Source organism: Ambystoma mexicanum, chromosome 10, assembly GCF_040938575.1.
Source record: "Ambystoma mexicanum isolate Mex_15411 chromosome 10, UKY_AmexF1_1, whole genome shotgun sequence".
In the NCBI taxonomy this organism is placed as follows: domain Eukaryota; kingdom Metazoa; phylum Chordata; class Amphibia; order Caudata; family Ambystomatidae; genus Ambystoma; species Ambystoma mexicanum.
Window position 1 is genome coordinate 1,272,738,930 of NC_090932.1, and position 19,065 is coordinate 1,272,757,994.

The 19,065-nt window shown below is 45.5% G+C and overlaps 1 protein-coding gene and 1 long non-coding RNA gene across 7 annotated transcripts in view; one reads left to right on the forward strand and one right to left on the reverse strand.

The window, feature by feature from the left end:
• EMID1 (EMI domain containing 1) overlaps window positions 1-19,065 on the forward strand; it is a 949,835-nt gene that overhangs the window by 226,284 nt on the left and 704,486 nt on the right. The window lies entirely within an intron of this gene.
• LOC138492227 (uncharacterized) overlaps window positions 1-19,065 on the reverse strand; it is a 397,170-nt gene that overhangs the window by 20,438 nt on the left and 357,667 nt on the right. The gene's annotated exons all lie outside the window — the stretch shown is intronic.

The window sequence follows — 19,065 nt, forward strand, 5'->3', positions numbered from 1 at the left end:
GAGCAAAACTTTCCTTCCAGAAAGCCCAGTGGTGTAGAACCCGTGTTAATTTCTTGGGGCATGAGATTACTCCTCAGGGTCTCTGTCCCCAAGAAAAGAAAGTGGAAGCACTTCAGAAACTGAAAGACCCCACAACTCTGCGGTAACTAAGGAGCCTCCTTGGACTGACTAATTACAGCAGAAAGTTCATTGAAGGCTACACAGAGATCACTAGACCCCTGATTCATCTCTTGAAGGGGGGGGTCAAGTGGGAATGGGGTCCAGAACAATCCGAGGCAGTAAGTCAACTCAAGAGAAGCCTCTCACAAGCGCCTTGCCTAGCTTACCCTGTCAGAAACAAGGAATTCTTCCTGGAGACAGGGTTCTCTAATACGTGCTTGACGGCAGTATTGTACCAAAAGCATGACAAGGTCTATAAAGTAATCTCCTATGCGAGCAAAACTTTATCCTCTGTGGAGGAAAAATTCAACGATTGTGAGAAGGCACTCCTGGCAACGGTGTGGGCATTGAAGAATTACCGCCGGTTTATCCAGGTGGAACACATCATAGTGGAGACTCCACACCAGCCTCTGCAATATCTCCAAAGTGACAGAATCCGGGCCTGAAATGTGAGTAATTCCCGAATTACTTCCTGGATTCTGTCAATGCAAGGCTTTCCTGTGGAGGTCAGATATGGCCAAAACAAGAAGAGTCCCCTCGCGCAAGGTCTGGCTGACTTGCATGATTGTGCCAGAGAAAACTGTCTCGAGGACGAAAGTCTAAAAGTCAAGGACAACATGGAGGCATACCTTAATTCCCCACACAAAGTCTTTGAAGAAGACAAGTGTGAGGGAATGCCCACTGTCAATGTGGATGGATGCTCTTACCATGTTGACAACAACGGGGAGAAAGAACTGGTGGCCGGCGTAGGGAACGCATGCGTGAATGAGTCCCCAGAACCCTCTGCTGGATACAAAATTGGTCCCCGAAGTAGTCAGGTGGCAGAATTGATGGTCCGTAGTATGTTCAAATAGGTATAAACAGTCCCTATAATAACATCCTACTCTGCTGACAGGGATATCAATATGTATAATACAATAAAGAGTAAGATAACACGTCTTGTTTTACTTACATCCAACCCCCTTTACACAGGAACTCTATAAGGTTTTCCGGCATCACTAGTCCTGACAAAATGGACCGTCTGCTATGATTGATTAAAAAATGTGTATAACAAATTTTTATTCAAATAATTCGAACTGAATTTAAACATAAAACACTACCCTCACCTAACACAGTGTACTAAACACTAAAAAACAGTTACTAAAACATGAAATACAAAGTTCACTTATTTGCATGACACAAAAGATATCACATAACATAACACAAAAAAAATCTCAATGTGTCTCTAAAACAACAACCATCCCAACATGTTTCTGTTCTTCACTGCCCAGTTCGGGCGAACATTCTTCAGGGGAATTTTTTTTTAAAAAAGCATCCACTAATCTCTTCAACACCGTGCTGAAAGGGTAGATTCAAACTTCTATACAGGCAAAGGAAGGAAAGAACCTCCGAGCCTGTAAGAGTAAAAGGAAAAACTAATGAGTTCCAAAAAGAGGGAAAGGAAGTACTACAAAATGTAGAAAAAGAACATGGCATAGAGGTTATGCCACACTCACACGGGTCCCAACAGGGCACCCACAAATTTACCCGTGTGAGTGTGGCATAACCTCTATGCCATGTTCTTTTTCTACATTTTGTAGTACTTCCTTTCCCTCTTTTTGGAACTCATTAGTTTTTCCTTTTACTACCCTGAATCTACCCTTTCAGCACGGTGTTGAAGAGATTAGTGGATGCTTTTTTTAAAAAAATTTCCCCTGAAGAATGTTCGCCCGAACTGGGCAGTGAAGAACAGAAACATGTTGGGATGGTTGTTGTTTTAGAGACACATTGAGATTTTTTTTGTGTTATGTTATGTGATATCTTTTGTGTCATGCAAATAAGTGAACTTTGTATTTCATGTTTTAGTAACTGTTTTTTAGTGTTTAGTACACTGTGTTAGGTGAGGGTAGTGTTTTATGTTTAAATTCAGTTCGAATTATTTGAATAAAAATTTGTTATACACATTTTTTAATCAATCATAGCAGACGGTCCATTTTGTCAGGACTAGTGATGCCGGAAAACCTTATAGAGTTCCTGTGTAAAGGGGGTTGGATGTAAGTAAAACAAGACGTGTTATCTTACTCTTTATTGTATTATACAGAATTGATGGTCCAACATCAACTCCACGAACTGGTCATAATCACAGATTCGGATTATGTACGGAACGGGTTCGTGGAGCACCTGGTTAATTGGAAAACCAGAGGCATGTTATGTGCTAATAACAAACCCCTGAAACATGGGAAGTTAATCCAAAACATTGATGATCTGGTCACCTCGAATGGGATGACCATCTACTGGAAGAAGATCAAGGGTCATTCCAAAGTAGAGGGACCAGACAAAACTGGAAATGACTTAGCTGATCAGCTGGCCAAAACCGGGGCCATCCAAGGGGATCTAATCGAAATAGAGTCCCTGTTGGGGGAAATCCAGGTCACTGCTATCACTAGGTCCCAGACAAATGCTCACAATGATCTTTCAACTGCCCAATGGAGTAAGGAGACCCCTGATGCTGATTTAATTACAGCTCAGAAGGGGGATCCAATTATTGGTAGGTTTTACCAAGACCTTGAGGACCCTGAGAACTTTCCCCTGACGGATACCGATTACATTGGGAAAGAGGACCTAAGAGTGTTGATGAAATGTCCAAAAATGTTCCAAATCCAAGACGGTTTGCTGGTAAGGGAATCTAAAGCTGGCCACGATCAGTGGGTGGTTCCTACCTAATTCCGAAGCCTGATGTTAAGTCACGCCCATGATGCGGCCACCGCCGGTCATAGGGGGTTTCACACAACACTGGAAATCTTAAGAGAGGTTGCATACTGGCCACACATGGGGCAGGACCTCGACCAATACTTGAAGCGGTGTCTTGTGTGTGCACAATTTCAGCCATCATCCCTCATGCGCCGTGCACCTCTCCTAAAGAGGGGGATGACACTGTCATGGTCAGATTTGCAAATCGACTTTGTCGGCCCTGTAATTCGCTCGTCTAGAGGAAACAAGTACATGTTGACCGTTACATGCTTGTTTACCAAGTGGGTGGAATGTCTCCCAGCCCCAAACTGCAAGGCAGAAACAGCAGCTTCCCTGATGATTAACCACATCTTTTCCCGTTTTGGTCTACCTCAAAGGATTGAGTCAGACAGGGGTAGCCACTTCACCAGTGAAGTAATGACAAAGATGTTGGAGATACTGGGGGTCAAAAGGAAGTTACATATTGCTTACAGGCCAGCTTCTTCTGGAGCAGTGGAGAGATACAACCGAACCATTGTGAGCATATTAAAAAAGTTTGTGGCAGATTCTGGGCCAAGTTGGGATATCCGATTACCTCTGGTCCTAATGGCCATCATATCTACCCCTTCATCTGCAACTAAAATGTCACCATTTGAGTTGATGACGGGGCGCAAGATGGTGCTTCCCCAGCATTTGCTCTACAGGACCCAAGAGCAGATACTGATAAATGCCTCCACAACTCATGAGTATGTGGAGAATTTAAGGAAACACCTTCAACATGCTTTTGCCTATGCTCAGCGGAATCTAGAAAGATCAGCTGAGAGCATGAAAACCCACTACGACCTGAAGACCACCAGATAGGAATATACTGTGGGGGACCGGGTCTATCTATACAATTTCCAAACGAACCAGGCCAAACAGTGAAAATGTTTGCCAACATGGAAGGGACCGTTTGAAATTATAGACAAAATCTCCCCTGTGGCCTACAAGATCCGCATCCCCAAAGGCGGTTTGGCAGAGGGGGAAGACAAGTGGGTCCATATAAATCAGCTAAAGTATTGCCATCCCAGACACACTCTGCAACAACTGGAGGAGCCCTCTGCAATACCAGAGGGGACCGCTCCAGAGTAATTCAATTCCAACCCTAAAATATCCCACATATAGTCTCTAAAATATTATGATTTGGAAAAAAAATGTCTTATAATTGTATCTTGTTTTGGTTAAAATAAGAACGCAAATGTTTTGACTATAAAATGTATATGCCACCCCACCATATCAATGGTGGGGAAGAAATGTCTAGGAATGTGTATTGCCGCTTTGCTTTATCATCCTAGGAGAGATGAAACCATGGAGACTGACCAAGGAGGACGACCGGGGACCGGGAGCAGAGACCCGAGGGGCCCGGGGTACCGCCCAATCCTCCCATCAGGACCAGCAAGGAGAACTGATTGATCGACTGGAGGGAGGAAAAGATGCTGAACTGTGCCATCTATGGAATTGGAAGAAGAGGAGGCGAACATCCCAGATCTTGCGAGTTCCATCAGTGAAAGGACAGAATGGCCATCGCAAGAGGGGGGGGCTTGTGGGATGTTTTTACCCATGCATCCAAGCCCTACCATAAAACTGGGCAGTACTGGCATGGAAAACATCATGATGGCCAGAACTCCCCAGAGAGTGCACAGGGAAAACATGAAGAATAGGCTGCCACCCATTTTTGCCTATGTTGTGAGCACAGGAGGGCACTGCCTAAAACCACCATTGGGCTACACACACAGTAGCCTGAAACCATTGGGAATGGCAATGCTGATTGCCAAAAAGCAACTCAGAACTGTGGGGAATTCATTTTCTTAATCCCAAAAATGGTTGCAATACCGGTACTCACCACTATCAGAAAGCCGGCGTTTTAAAACCACCAGACTTTTGTGTAAAACTGAACAAATGAAACAAAACCAGGCCAAGGAAAGACTTGCTAAGAGGTGGATACAATGTAAAACTATATTCTGAAATGACTTGAAGGAAGTAATTATTTAATGTATATGTAAAAATTGTAAGTTTGATTTATACTGGGAACAAAAAGTGACATTTAGCTGAAACCTGGCTTAATGAAACTGGATTCTGCCTGACAACTACCCCTGACAGGAGTTGAAACCTGCTCAGCCACTCTTCCCAGGCCTAGCTGCATCCTGCTGCCCCTTGCCAAAAGGAGTTGACACCTCTCTGATTGAATTAAGGGAGGGGACCTGGGGACTGCAGAAAGTTGAACAAAGGCCTGTCCTGGACTCAGGCAAATGTTATATTGGGGGGGCCGTAAAGTGGCTTCCGGTTAGGGGAAACTGGGAGGGGCAGTGCCTCTGCAAGCCAGCTGAGCTTGGGGGAAGTGGATAAACCAGTTATTCCACCATGTGATGTGGGAAGCCACACCCCTTTTTGACCAGGGCATACTTTTAAAAAGATGGATAATTCATAGTACGGACCTGTCAAAATTATATAAATAATATCATTATTCTTGTGATTTTTCTGTGCACGTTTTAAGAGGTGTTAGGACCCTGTGGTATGTTCCTGGGGATAGTAGCAGAAAAAAGGTTGTTACTCCAAATGTATGCATGTTAAAAATCTGACACTTTATCATCTGTAACCCATATCCCTGGTGCACATTTGTGTAAAATCTGGAAAGGTTTAGAGGTCGTTATCTGGATGAAAAGGGGAGAATTCTGTCATCAGTGGACACGACATCGTACAAAGACAGGGATCGGATGGTTTGGTGCTACAGAAAATATGTTAACTGGACCTATAATATTAGAAAAATGGTACATAGATAAATATGTATTTGGGTCAGAAATAGATTTGTGTGCAAATTGACCAGGGGAGGATCCTCTGACCCATAAACAGACCTCATCATGATGACAATCCATTTCCTTCCCCAAATCATGGGAGAGGGGAGAATTGGGCCAATGACAAGTAGAGGGGGGCAGGCTTAGCTAGGCTCAGGCACACACCCATTTTCAAAACACATAAAAAGAGACTGCTGGGACAGGTAGAGACAGTCAATTCCATTTTCTGCGGGACGCTCTGCCGGGAGACTCCAGACTTCACATCCATCAATCTCCAAAGACCAGAACTTTACTTCAGAACTTAAAGCAAGGGCCTAAACCCACAAACTGAGAACTCTTCTCAGCAGGCCTCAGCATCCTTAAAATCATTTGCAAACTATTCCACAGCCGGGCGAGCTGTCTGAATTCTTTTGCCAATAACTTTTGCCAGTACCCAGAAAGAAGTGTTACATCCAGAATCCACTTGATCTGGACCGGAAAGCAGAGCAGAACCAGAGACCCAGACCGCTGTGAGCAGAATCGGTGCCTGATTGACCCGCTGTATCCAGAGAGCTGACCCAGATTGCTGTGAAGTGCCGAGACCAGAACCGGAGTCCAGTCCAAAACCTGACCAGATCCGTGGCGAGGCCCATTCCTGCCCAAAATATATTGTGAGTACCGCCAGAACTGTGCAGAACCCAATCTCTTAGTTAAAATAATCTAATCCAAACTATTTTAACCTAATTAGAACAGCCTCCTAGAAATCGTGTCATCTGTCATTTGTAAAGCTACACAACTGCCACCTGTCAATTCTGCAGCTGCAAGCTGTCACCTGTCATTTTGAGTTTTACTTTAAATCCGAAAATCTACCTTTATTCAATCATCCGTATCTCTGGAACCGTTTGTGCTAGGAATGAGATTTCATCTGAAAGCTTAGAATCTAGGCTTTCCAACGAACCTAGAACCGACTTCCTACTCCCTATACTTCTTCCGTAATCGCGAGACACGCACTCGCAAAATTTACCGCGATTTTCGATTTGGCCCGATTTCTTCATCTGTAGAAATCAGCAGCTTTTTGCTTCTCTTTGCTAAAATTCGTTTGCAATCTGCTAATCATTCATAGAGTATTGTTAAAGTGAGCCTCAACTAATATAAAGTAGCCATCACCTACCCTGAACCTCTAGAGGGAATTAAAAGCAATTTTAGCACCTTTTCACTTCGATTGCAAACCACATTAAAGTAATTTGCCTGTGTTTAAAACTCATCCCTGTTTTCTCTAAGCTTGCTGGGGGAACTGGAACTGTGTATTGCATTATAAAGTGTGATTTGTTGGGATTCTTGAAGACTGTGTGCTCTCCTTCCATTTCTTGTATTGCATAGGGGGGGGTGAATTGTCAAAAGAAAAAGTGATCATATTACCTTTTGCTAAAATCATAACAAGTTATTTCTGTACTGCATTTTATTCCACCTTGCGTTTCCTTGAACCATATAAAGCATTCTTTCCCACTTTATTCTTCTGTTCCTATTTATAAGTTACCTCTTGCCGACTACTGCTCATATTCACAAGTGTAATATCCATTATCAATTTATTTATAGAAGTGTGATATATATATATATATATATATATATATATATATATATATATATATATATATATATATATATATATGGAAAAAACAAGGAAATGTGCGCACTCCAATTCTCTGTATAACCTTCCAGGCCACTGGTGTACTCCTCCGACCGGTTTCTGTGCCAATACACGTCGTCAGGGAGGCTGGGTGGACTTGCAGCTCACCGCAGGGTCAGGTGGTAAAAATCTGCTGCAAGGGCTACTGGTAGATGTAGTCATCTGGTCAGCAGAGAAAACGCTCACGCCCATATATATATATATATATTGTTTAAATTTTCAAATAAACCTTTTAATTTGCAAAACAAACCTACTTCTTGGCTCAGTGGGGTCATGGGGGGTGTTATACAAGGGTTGTCATCCAGAGTACTGAACTGGATATAAAAATACACCAATAAGGGTTTTCCTCAGCATCCCAGACTAGGCATTGACTTAGCTGTAGTGTTGATTGAATATCGCTTACAATATTCATCCAAATAAAAACTGTCGAGGGTTTTATCAGCAGAACATTTTTGGCAAAAAACAATAGGAGAAGAGAAGGGGTGGCGAGGGAGCAGATTTGAGAGAAACAGAGTTTTGGAATGTCTAGAGTGCTGCTGAAGTGAGCAGAGTTTATCATGGCATGGATACGTGGAGCGTCAGAGCAGAAAGAACAGTTCTGAATGAGGACTCCTTGCTATTGGAGTTTAATGGTAGACTGAACCATTGTGTTGCAGTCTGCTGTTGACCTATGAGTGGTTGTTTATGTCACATTGTTGTCCATTGGGAGTGGTGTTCTTACAGTTCATACTGTTTTATGAAAGTTGAGGGGTGGTGCTGGAGTGGCGAGAACAGAGCAGGCTCACCCAAGTTAGTCCAATCACTCGAGTTTCTTGGTTCAAGCAATGAGCGCAGACATAGAGCATGTGTTGCTGAAGAAGCTGACCCGAAAGGGTTCCCTTTCTTGGCTGCTGTGTTTTAGGGTTTATATTGTACAATGTCCGAGGGGTTCACCTTTGGGGGTTGGGTGTCCATTGTTGCCTGATTGTTTCCGGTCTGTCTTTGTACCTGAGATGACCATTGCTAGGGACTGGTCCACTTTGCTTTGACTGCTCCGGTTTTTAAGGGTGCCAATGCAAGCAACTGGTCCGGGATTTATGTGTGGCTGGTTTTTGTGATGCCGCAAAATCACCATTTCCGGTTTTGTTCGGTTAAGTTTGAGGCGATTTGTCATCAGTGCCGGATTAAACCCTGCAGGGGCCCCTAGGCAGTCAGTATGAAGGGCCCCCCACCTTGCAAATTATCGTCTAATACGTTTTTACTTTTCTGCACAGCTTTATTTTGATCCATTGTCACGGGGCCCTTAAAAGGAGTGGGCCCATAAGCCGGTGCCTACTTGGCCTAATGGATAATCTGGCACGGTTTGTTGTCATCCATGAGTCGAGTGGTTTCTCTGAATTCTGTTGTAGTTTGTTTGCCCCACTATAAATGCTGGACCACAAGTCCCAGAATACCAACCAAAAACAGGAGTGCGAGAAATATTCAGGCATTAAGTGGGGTCATTCGAGAGCTCGATGGTCAGGAGAGCCCTTGGTGCAAATCTCTGTTGCCAGTGGAGTAACTTTGCTGAAAATGTTGGGGGGCACATGACATCTGAAGAAAAGGTACCCCAGCCAAATGACTGGGGACAAAATGGTATGCCATGAAAGTTGGCGGGAGGACAAATACCCCTGTCCCCCCCTAAAATTACGCCCATGTCTGGCGCCCACATTCGGGCATTCACTCCATGATGATGTGTTTAAAGACGCCTTCACCCTCTTGTCTGGTGAATAAAGGTAGCTTTTAACTGCATTCTGCCTTCTGTTGTTTCCAATGGCCCATTTAAGAGGCCTTTTCCCAGCCGGTTCCTGTAATGCAGCCACTTCCCAGCTCTCCTGTGGAGTTTATATTCTCCCTTCAGCCGCCTGCCAGATTTCACGAAGACCATTGCAGGCCTGGGACTGTAATAAACACGAGAAGCCCCTGCGTTTTCCTTCTACCCGCCACTCTCAGCACGGGGTGTGCAGTAGAAACTCCCACAGTGAACCTCTAAATGGGGGCCTCTAAAAGGGGAGCAAATGGGGGGAGCTGAGGGAACACTGCTTCAAGTGCCACTGCTTTGAAGAATGAGAACAGAAGTTAACTAGACGGTTCAGCATTAATCGCCCTGTCAAATAAAACCATGAAATCATACAATAAACCCCTTTATATCTTTGTGTATCTCTGATTACCCCTAGCTCCTCATTTCCTTTGCTAATGACCCTTCAGTAAAGTGAGCAGCACGTTTTACATTTTGGGGCAACAGAAGTAACAGCACTTCCTGTTTCACGTTTTCCTCTGACGACGACGGCATTTTGACTCTTTCATCTTAAGAGTGGGGCGCTTAAATTGTATCATGCGTAAGTAGGTAATCCAGTTCAGATTTTTCTTTGCACTGTGGGTTTTGAAATGCGGAATTTAAACTGGGGAAAGCAAAGCTACAAGTCTCAGAATGAGAAGAATAAAAGCAGGACTGGATTTCCTACTCATGTATGGCCTGGGGGAAACTTTAGAGTTCTGTATCAGAGCTGCTCTTGTTTTTAGTTGAATATCTTCACAGGTGACTGGACGGTGGGCCGTATTGGGAACTGCACATGGTCAGAGCAAAATAAAATCCCACTGTAAGACACACATCAAACCCACAGCTAACTCCTCTCCAGAACTCTTCCCCCTCTACCAGGAAAAGGCCATTTATTTCCCAACTCAAGCAAAGTGGCACCTTCACGATGACTATATGATGATCAGTGGCCACTTTTAGGGACCAAATCCCCGCCTGGCATGCCGTGGTTTCCTTCACAATGATTCCCCTAAATCCCTACTACTTCCTGTAACTTCTCTACAGACCAGAGGACACATTACTAAGATCAAAAACCACCCAGAATCTACATGCTCGCCTTCTGACACCTGAAATGGAAAAACCCTCTGACTTGGTCAGGCTGCCGTGTCCCTGGTCATCCTGATCTTCAGGAGATGAAGCATGCAATGATAACGCCACTTCTGAAAGAAATCCAAGGAAGACCCCGAAACCCTGGTCAAGTTCTGCCCACTTTCAATATCCCATCTCTAGGAAAAACCGTGGAGACCTTCGTTAACACACAACTCTACACTCATCTGGAGGGCAATAACCTGCTTAGTTATTAATCTGTCTTTCGATCCTCTCTAGGAACCAAAATTTCACTCCTGAACATCAGGGAAGAATCGTTTAGCACCAGAGCCTAAGCTCACATGTGTGCCCTGATTTTCCTCAACCTATCTGTAAGTTTGACACAGTGCAACACAACACTCTCCTCCACAGGCTTGCAAAGACTTGAGCCTCCCAGGAATGTTTGATGTCCTTTCTGTTCAACTATTCTGATGATGTCAACTTGGGATCCATCCACTTCAAGAGTTCTGAGAACCCCCGAGGAGATCACAAGGATCTCCTGCACCCTCGCCAATCTTATTCAATATGTACATGGCATGCCTTGCCTCCATCCATCCAAAACCTTCCATGCTTCCCTTTTTTGGTTAAAGGGTGTCTCCCTATGTGACAGAGTGTATGCCCAGACGTGGGTCTCTTGCTCACTGCCCCAAAGGGAACCAAGCTGCACCTCACTGATGAAGCCCAGCAAGGCCAACACATGTCTGGGATTGCTTGTGTTTCTGTGAAGAGGGGTCCTGGCCTGGATGTTCGGGCTGGGCTGCTCCCATTAGTGGCAGTACTTGACTAATTTGAATATGGCTGGACCCCTTTTGCAATGGTCCAGATGGGCTAAAAAAAACAGTGGTGTGGAAGGTTGCCCAGAGCAGTGCATGTGGTTCAGATTAATTCAAAACCTTTCCTTCAGCGGGACACTTGTGTGTCTTGGTGCTGTGGTGCCAGTGTGCATTGGCCAGTGTGCTTGTAGAGGTGTACAGTTCTCTTGTGGCCAGGACTGGTTGAGGGTTCATGCATGGAACAGGGGAACTTGGTAGCTATGTGCCTGTGTTTCACTGTTTTGAACGCTGGGCACTTTACTGGGCAACGCTCCCCTAGGTATTGCTGTTGCACGGCTGGAGGGTTGTGATTTTCTTTACATGTATAATCACATTACACTTTATTATAGACGTGAAAGATGAAGAGTGGGCAAGATCACAAGACCTCCCTTTTTTTAAAGCCTTAATAGAGGGGGCTGCACCAAAGTCCAGCAGACATCCCTCAGGAGATGTGGCTGCACCCGTGAACTGCCCAGAAGACAACCGCGCTCATCTGGGAAATACTCAAAAGAGAGAACGGCTCCTAAGCATAAGACTGACCTGCTCTGCTTCATTGAGAGGGCATCAGGTAATAATGTCCCCATACATAATGTTGCCGGGAAAAGCCATTGGGACATTATATATGGTGACATTATGTATGGGGACAGGATACCGGGATGTCCCCTGCTCCCATTAAAATAAGAAAATAAAAACAGGGTTTGCCTGCGTGTCCCCCACATGTTCAATGTAATAATGTCTCTACAAAAAACAGCGACTTTTATTGTCAGGGGCCATTTTTGCGGGGACATTATTACATGGAACCATTTAGAGATCTATAAGATAAATAACACATCCCAAACCCAAGTGACAGGCCATTTCTTGTAAGCTCTACACTGTGAGGACTGCTCTGAAGCCTACGAGACTGCTAGGCTCCGTTCTCAGAGACTCAGGAACGAGAGTGGGCAGTATTCGTGCTCCTGTGTGATCATTACAGACTTGGCATTTCCAAAACAAGGAGACGGCTTTTCTCCGGTGAGATCTCCACAATGCGCATAGTCTGGGACCCGGAGACCCGACTCCACATTATGATTTTTAGGGTATTTATTGAGCGCAAACCTACCTTGGTAAGCAACAGAGCGCTTTACAAGCATTGTCTTTCTTCTCTTTCCATGCAGCTCCGGGACAGCCCTGTGGAATAAAGGCCCCATCATTCCGATAATGTGGAACTCTGAGGCTGCCCTGAGAAATGTCTACTACCCCATTCCTATAGTTTGGAGCCCTGGGAGTACACTGCAACATGCTTTCCCCAATCCCATAGCACGGGTGGACTTGCGGAGCGATGAGGGCCTGGCCACCGGTCCTTCACTTTGGGGTAAAAGCACAATGTGGTGATTTGAGCCTTAAATAGTGACGTCTTCTCCCAGCGCTGGACCCAGCTACGTTTAGACTTGGCGTGCAGTGACGAGATAGTTAGTCTGTGCACAGAGAGGAGTTAGTTTAAGCACCCGCCTCCCTTAGAAGAGCTCAACACTGAGTTCTATTGTCCTAACCAGTAGAGGGAAGGGGTGGTACCAGTTGAGCCACCTGGTGTTAGCTTCGGTAGGCTCTTATTTATGTACCTACCAGGGTAGGCTTGTTGAGCTACCAAACCCGAGAGTCACGCAATCCTATTATCTAGTGTTTGTCAAGTCTGTTACGCAAGCCAAGCCGAGCCACCCTAAGAGTAGGACACTGTACCGGAGATAGCCCCAGGGAACTGGGGGATGGCTGACCAATAAAGGAATGGAGATGTGCTCCATAAGTGCTAAGCCCCTGGCCATCCCCTTTACATGGCCACCGTCTTGGCAGCATGTGCGCTCTTCTAAGCCCCCCTTGCCACCCCTATTCATTAGATCCGCTAACATAATATAATAACATGCTAATTGCAACTTATTTTAAACCCAAGCTAAGCTGTTGTGTCGTTTTAGCCAATGAGTCTAATTATTTCTGTGTGAGCATTTTGTATTGTGTGTGGATGGGCACTGGTAGTGGAGGAACAGCCGGCCGTTAGACTTCTCTCAGCAGCACACAATAGGACTCGCCTACGAAATGTATGCCCCATTTCCATAGTGCGGCCTGGCAGTATGGAGTCCAGGAAAGTATTCCCACTGTGTGGAGTCCTGGGAATGCCCTGGTGAAATGTCAGGAGTATTCCTACAGTGTGGAGCCCCGGAAATGCCCTGTGAAATGTCAGCAGTATTCCGACTGTGTGGAGTTCTGGGAATGCCCAGTGAACTGTCGGCAATATTCCCACAGTGTGGAGCACTGGAAATGCCCATTGAAATGTCAGCAGTATTCCCACTGTGTGGAGTCCTGGGAATGCCAAGTGAAATGTCAGCAGTATTCCGGCTGTGTGGAGTTCTGGGAATGCCCAGTGAAATTTCAGCAGTATTCCCACTCTGTGGAGTCCTGGGAATGCCCAGTGAAATGTCAGCAGTATTCCCACTGTGTGGAGCCTTGGGAATGCCCAGTGAAATGTCGGCAATATTCCCACAGTGTGGAGCACTGGAAATGCCCAGTGAAATGTCGGCAGTATTGCCACTGTGTGGAGTCCTGGGAATGCCCAGTGAAATGTCAGCAGTATTCCCACTGGGCCGAGTCCTGGGAATGCACAGTGACAGCAGTATTCCCACCGTGCAGAGTACTGGGAATGCCCAGTGCGGCTGTATTCCCACTGTGTGGAGTCCTGGGAATGCCCAGTGAAATGTCGGCTGTATTCCCGCTGTGTGGAGTCCTGGTAATGCCCACTGACAGCAGTATTCCCACTGTTCCGAGTCCTGGTAATGCCAAGTGAAATGTCAGCAGTATTCCCACTGTTCCGAGTCCTGGTAATGCCCAGTGAAATGTCAGCAGTATTCCCACAGTGTGGAGCCCTGGGAATGCCCTGTGAAATGTTAGCAGTCTCCCAAGTCTGGAGCCCTGGGAATGCTCTGAGAAATGTCTGCCCTATTCTCACAGTGTGCAACTCGAAGGCTGCGCTGAGAAATGACTGCAGCCCCATTCCCATAGTGTTGTGCCCTTGCATTGCACTGCGACTTCTCTCTCCCATTCCCAAAGTCGTTGTGGCGCCCTGGGACTACCCTGTGACATGTTTGCCCCATTCCCATAGTGTGGAGCCCTGGGACGGTGCTATGGGATGCCTATTTATTCCCATAGTAGGAATCCCTTGAGCTTGGGGAGGGATTCATGACACAGGACCAGCTTCTCCAGATGTTCCCAGATGGGGTTTCGTGCAGAGGAGTCCGCATGTATTCCACTGAAGTGAGACTCCCTCGGAGCAAAGGGGACAAGCCTTTGTCACCCCCAAGGGGGTGATGCCAACACCCCTCCCCTCCACATAGACTTTCTCCGTTGATGTCCTCTCTGTCTCCCTCGTCATTTTTTATTTTATTTATTGAGCAAGCAGTAACGGTCGTACTAGGCCTTGTGACATTCTTACCGTGCACGTGTAAAGACAAGAAGTGCAGGGGGGGCGGAAGTAGGGAAAGGGGCTTGGATGGTGGGAGGGGGTAAGTGCAGGGGCGGGAGCCAAGGGTTGAGCAAGTTCAAGGGGAGCCACAAGGGCAAGTGCCAGGGGAATTGGGAGAGGGAGGTCATCTTTCGCTGGTTCCATGTCATTTCATCGCGGGACGTTTTTTCACGGGTTATTTTACTGCACATTTTTTAATGAAAAAACCCATCGAATTTAAAAAAAATTGTTTTTGGGAGGGATCCCCTCAACCCCCCATTCTTTTCAGTTTCTTTCTATTCCCAAACACCCACATCCCATATATATAATTTTCTAACCCCACCCAAAAAAATTTGATGGTTTTTCATTAAAAAACGCCCCGCGATGAAAGGACATTGCACCCTTTTGCTTACCCTATATAATTCCCTCCTCTCATGCTTTTTCCTCTCCTTTTCTTTGAATACCTTCTTATGATCTGACGCCCTTCCTTCTTTTGCTTCCCCTATTACCCAGCCCCTTCTTTCTTCCTCCTCTTTGTTCTTCTGTCCTCATGGCCGCCTCATCCTCTCACCACATAATTCCTTTTCTCCATGGCTGGCTGAAGCTGCGGAGGTGCTCGTGGGGGCCCATTCCAAAAAGCTGTTTGGGCGCCTCCTTGCCTAAAGCTGGGAAACCCTGTCTGGGGCAGCGGTGTGGTGCATACGTTATAATTGAGATGTTTCCTATTGGCATTTTGAGTGGGTGAGTCCCCTGGTTTTATCATTGAGGTAGCATAACATGAGTCCCACCTTGGCCTTCATTAATCTGCAAGCATATCCACTGCCCCACAGCAAAGGTCTAAAGGCAGTGTCAAGCATGCATGTGATAAGCTAACACCTTTTTAAGAGCTCTGCCTTTGGCCAGCCAGTGCACATTAAGGCGACACGGTCTTTCATTTGTGAAGATGGATGCTTCATTGGTGAATATGTGCATATATTCAGCCTTATTATGTGTCAATGTGCTCTAGCACCTTGAAGCGTCTCATGTGCTATATGGAATTACCAATAATGATCTCGGACCCAAATAACCAGTCAGACTCAAAGGATATGGCAAAGTACTACTTTATTATCAGTATAAAATAAAGTAAGGCAATCTAGCGAATAACATCACGCACACCCAAACGTGATTGTAGAAAGGTTTTATACCTCGAGGTGCGTCATCTATGACAACATCCTACGTGGCAAACTAAAGCCTATTGAAGGGAGGGCTTGGTTAGGGGAACAAATGTACCTAGTGTATAAATAAGTGTTAATAACTTCATTGACTGCCTCTTATCTGATGGGCACGCCTCGAACTACCTCTAAATACGTATAATACTGCCTGTAGTGGAAGAAATGGCAATGGGTTGGTCTTTGCAACATTGTATAGCATGTTGCTACATAGACCCTCTGATTGGGTGGCATGCTTTCCCAACCTTGGACTTTCGGCTTGTTAGCAGCACATAAGCAAAATGAAACTCTGGTGCCGCAAGCAATGTCAGACTACTCCCCACTTCCCCAATTAATCCAAGGTCTCTCATCAATCATGCCCCAATCCAAGACTTCTCCTTTGTAGTTGACCTCACAGCCTGCTCTCTGTTCTGGGAATTTCAAGGGAGTGTATGCACACTATTATCTTTGTTTGGGCTTAATGAATAGCCCTTGTTTTTAACTTCTGAATCACGTGTGAGGCGACCACACATTTGTACATCTCGACCTTCTAGTTACTGCTATTTGATTCAATTGTGCTGGGTGTTATTACACTTCTCGGCCTCTGGAGACTTGTTCTTTCCATCTTACATGGGTTTTCCACATCTTTAATGTCAAATACTTGGCTCCGGCAGATGTTTTCTCTTTCGATTCATCTAAGAGAAATATGTCTTACATGCATGGCTTATCCCTTTGACTCTTCTTGTGCCTTGCAATTATTCCTTGAAATAGCATATTTGATCCCAAGTCAATAGACTCCTCTTTATTCCTCACACAAAGCTGTTTTTCCAGCGTCTCCTGACTCTGCAGTCCTGGTCTTTCTCCGAGGTAGCTTGAATGGTTTTAATACGAGTCGGACATCCACATCATGGCTGCTCTAGCCATGTAATGCTTTCCTCTGCAGCAAGCTTCTATATGTCTCATCTTCCTTTTTGTTTCTGCGTATATACATTTATTAATCAGCAGGTTGCTTTATCTTCTTTGCATATACCATTTCTTCATATTAGGTTATATGTTTCTCTTGTTACATCTTTATTCTTTGATTATTTGCATATAGTTTCAGTGAGTCTCAGTATCTCTCCTCTATGACGTGACTCTGCCCTTCTCAGATTATACTTATAGCTCTATGATGTCCAATGGTGTGTGGCGACATCCTTCCACCCTCTCAGTGCAAGGGTACATTCAATATGGTTGTCTTGTCTGAGTGCATATCATCTCTCATACACTCAATGCGGTATTGGGATGATACCTGGTGTCCCACATCGGGCTCTTCTCCTACTGTTCCAGTATGACGGAGGTGAGGGGCGAAAGCTAGGGATAACATGTCCATCTACTCCTCTACACCAAAATCATAGCTAATTAAATGGAGGGACAAGGTTAGTAAGTGCAGATTATCACAGGAGATATGTTTGGCATCTACACAACAGAACAAAGAAAGTCAGCCAGAGGGGCACTGAAACCCTAAACGACTTCTTTAAAATATCTATTAAGCTTTCTTTGCCAGAATCACAGGGGACCCTTCAGGGTATGGTGACCCATTTAAATTGAAAAGGTCAAAAGGCCCCATCTCTATGCCTTCTTTCTTCTTTATGCCATCTTCCCCACTGATAGCCTGTCCCCCTCAGTCATGCCCATGATCACCTCTATACTTCCTCTCCTTCCTATTTCTATACCCCAGTGGCTTCCCTCCTCCCCTGCCTTCCTTCTTGCACACTCTTTTGCACTCCCACTTTCTTTCCTCTGTTCCCTATTTCTCACCCTTGGCCTCCTTCCACATCTCCTACTTCCCCCTTCATGATGCTCCAGTGCTTCTATCCTTTTCGATCACATGCCCTCTTCTCTAGCAGTCCTTGGGCCCCAGTCAGGGCCGGTGCTATCATTTGGCAAGGTTAGGCGCTTGACTATTATGTGAAAAGGTTAGAGCGGCAAATTCCGCCGAAGGCAGTAACCACATGCACATTTCTTTAATACATATGTTTATTCTCTCTCTCAAGTCATATTAACTACTTTAAGGTGGCACTCTCAGCACTGTCTGCAGCAGCAGGCAGAGCAGCAGGCATGGGTGTGGTGCTGTGCCATGCGCAGGGCCTCAGGCCACACCAGCACATTAGGACTGCATGTGCCCTTGTGAGAAATGTTCTTCTTCCGGACCATCCATGCCTGAGAGAGACTTAGATGCACGCACAGGCAGGTGAGGTGCCATATTGTTTTATAATTGTTCTGTGCCTCGGTCACAGGGGCGGCAATAACCGAACTGTGATAGAGTAGGGAAAGAGAAAATCAGAGCTGGTGGAAGTTTGTGGATTGCAGCCATACGGTGATCATTTCCAGCCTATTCGGTGCTCCTTATGTCCAGTTAGCATTAACCAAGTCCAAAACCCCAGAACGCATTGTAGTTTCATTGAATGAGGGTGCAGCGTGCAGGGCTAAAAAAGCAGTGTGGCGCCATGGAGTTAATGACCCTGGCCTCCTATCTATGATCGGGTGAGTACAAGGGAGATGTTTACTCTTGTTCAGTCAATCCCCCTCTGCTCTGTCCCCCGCGTGCCTTCAATGACTGAGCAAATCTTTCCTCCGATTTAGGCCCTCACTGCCAGGGCTCAACTTCCATATAATACACCCAAACAAGGCTTTCAACATGTACAGGTTTTCTATGTAACTGACACTGATTCTGGCGTTGTAACTGCCACTCAGCTGGTTTACACTTGGGCTGATGTTGAGTGCATCTTCCCCTGTATCTTGCTCAGTAAGGAGTCTGCAATGGAAATGCACCCGCTGACAGTTACATACATTTGGAAATGCACTTGGAAAGGTTTGCGGTACCCCACGCTCACACCCTAGGAGCTTTTCTTTGACCTGGGCATATGATTGGCATTAGAGGGCAGGGATTACATGCTACACTTTACAACTTTTGCTAGACTATAAGGAGTGGTCAGGAATTTGTTCATAATGATGGATTTTTGCACGTCTCCTTACTCGCCCAGCATTGTGCAGCACTAGCTAATGCAACATTTCCTATGAGAGATTTAAGCAGCCACCAGCGTGCATTTAATATGCCATCGGCACATGATGGGGCAATATTAAAAGAAAGAAAAAGGTATGTGCATGTGTGTTGGGAGCATGAAATGTATGCATGTATGTGTGTGTGTGTGCAAGAGAGAATGTTTGTGTACTTGTGTGCACATGGAAGAGAGCATGCAATGTGAGTGAGTGAGTGTGTGTGTAAGTTACAAAGTGTGTTATAGGACAGCCTTAGCCAACCGTTCTGTCCTGAAG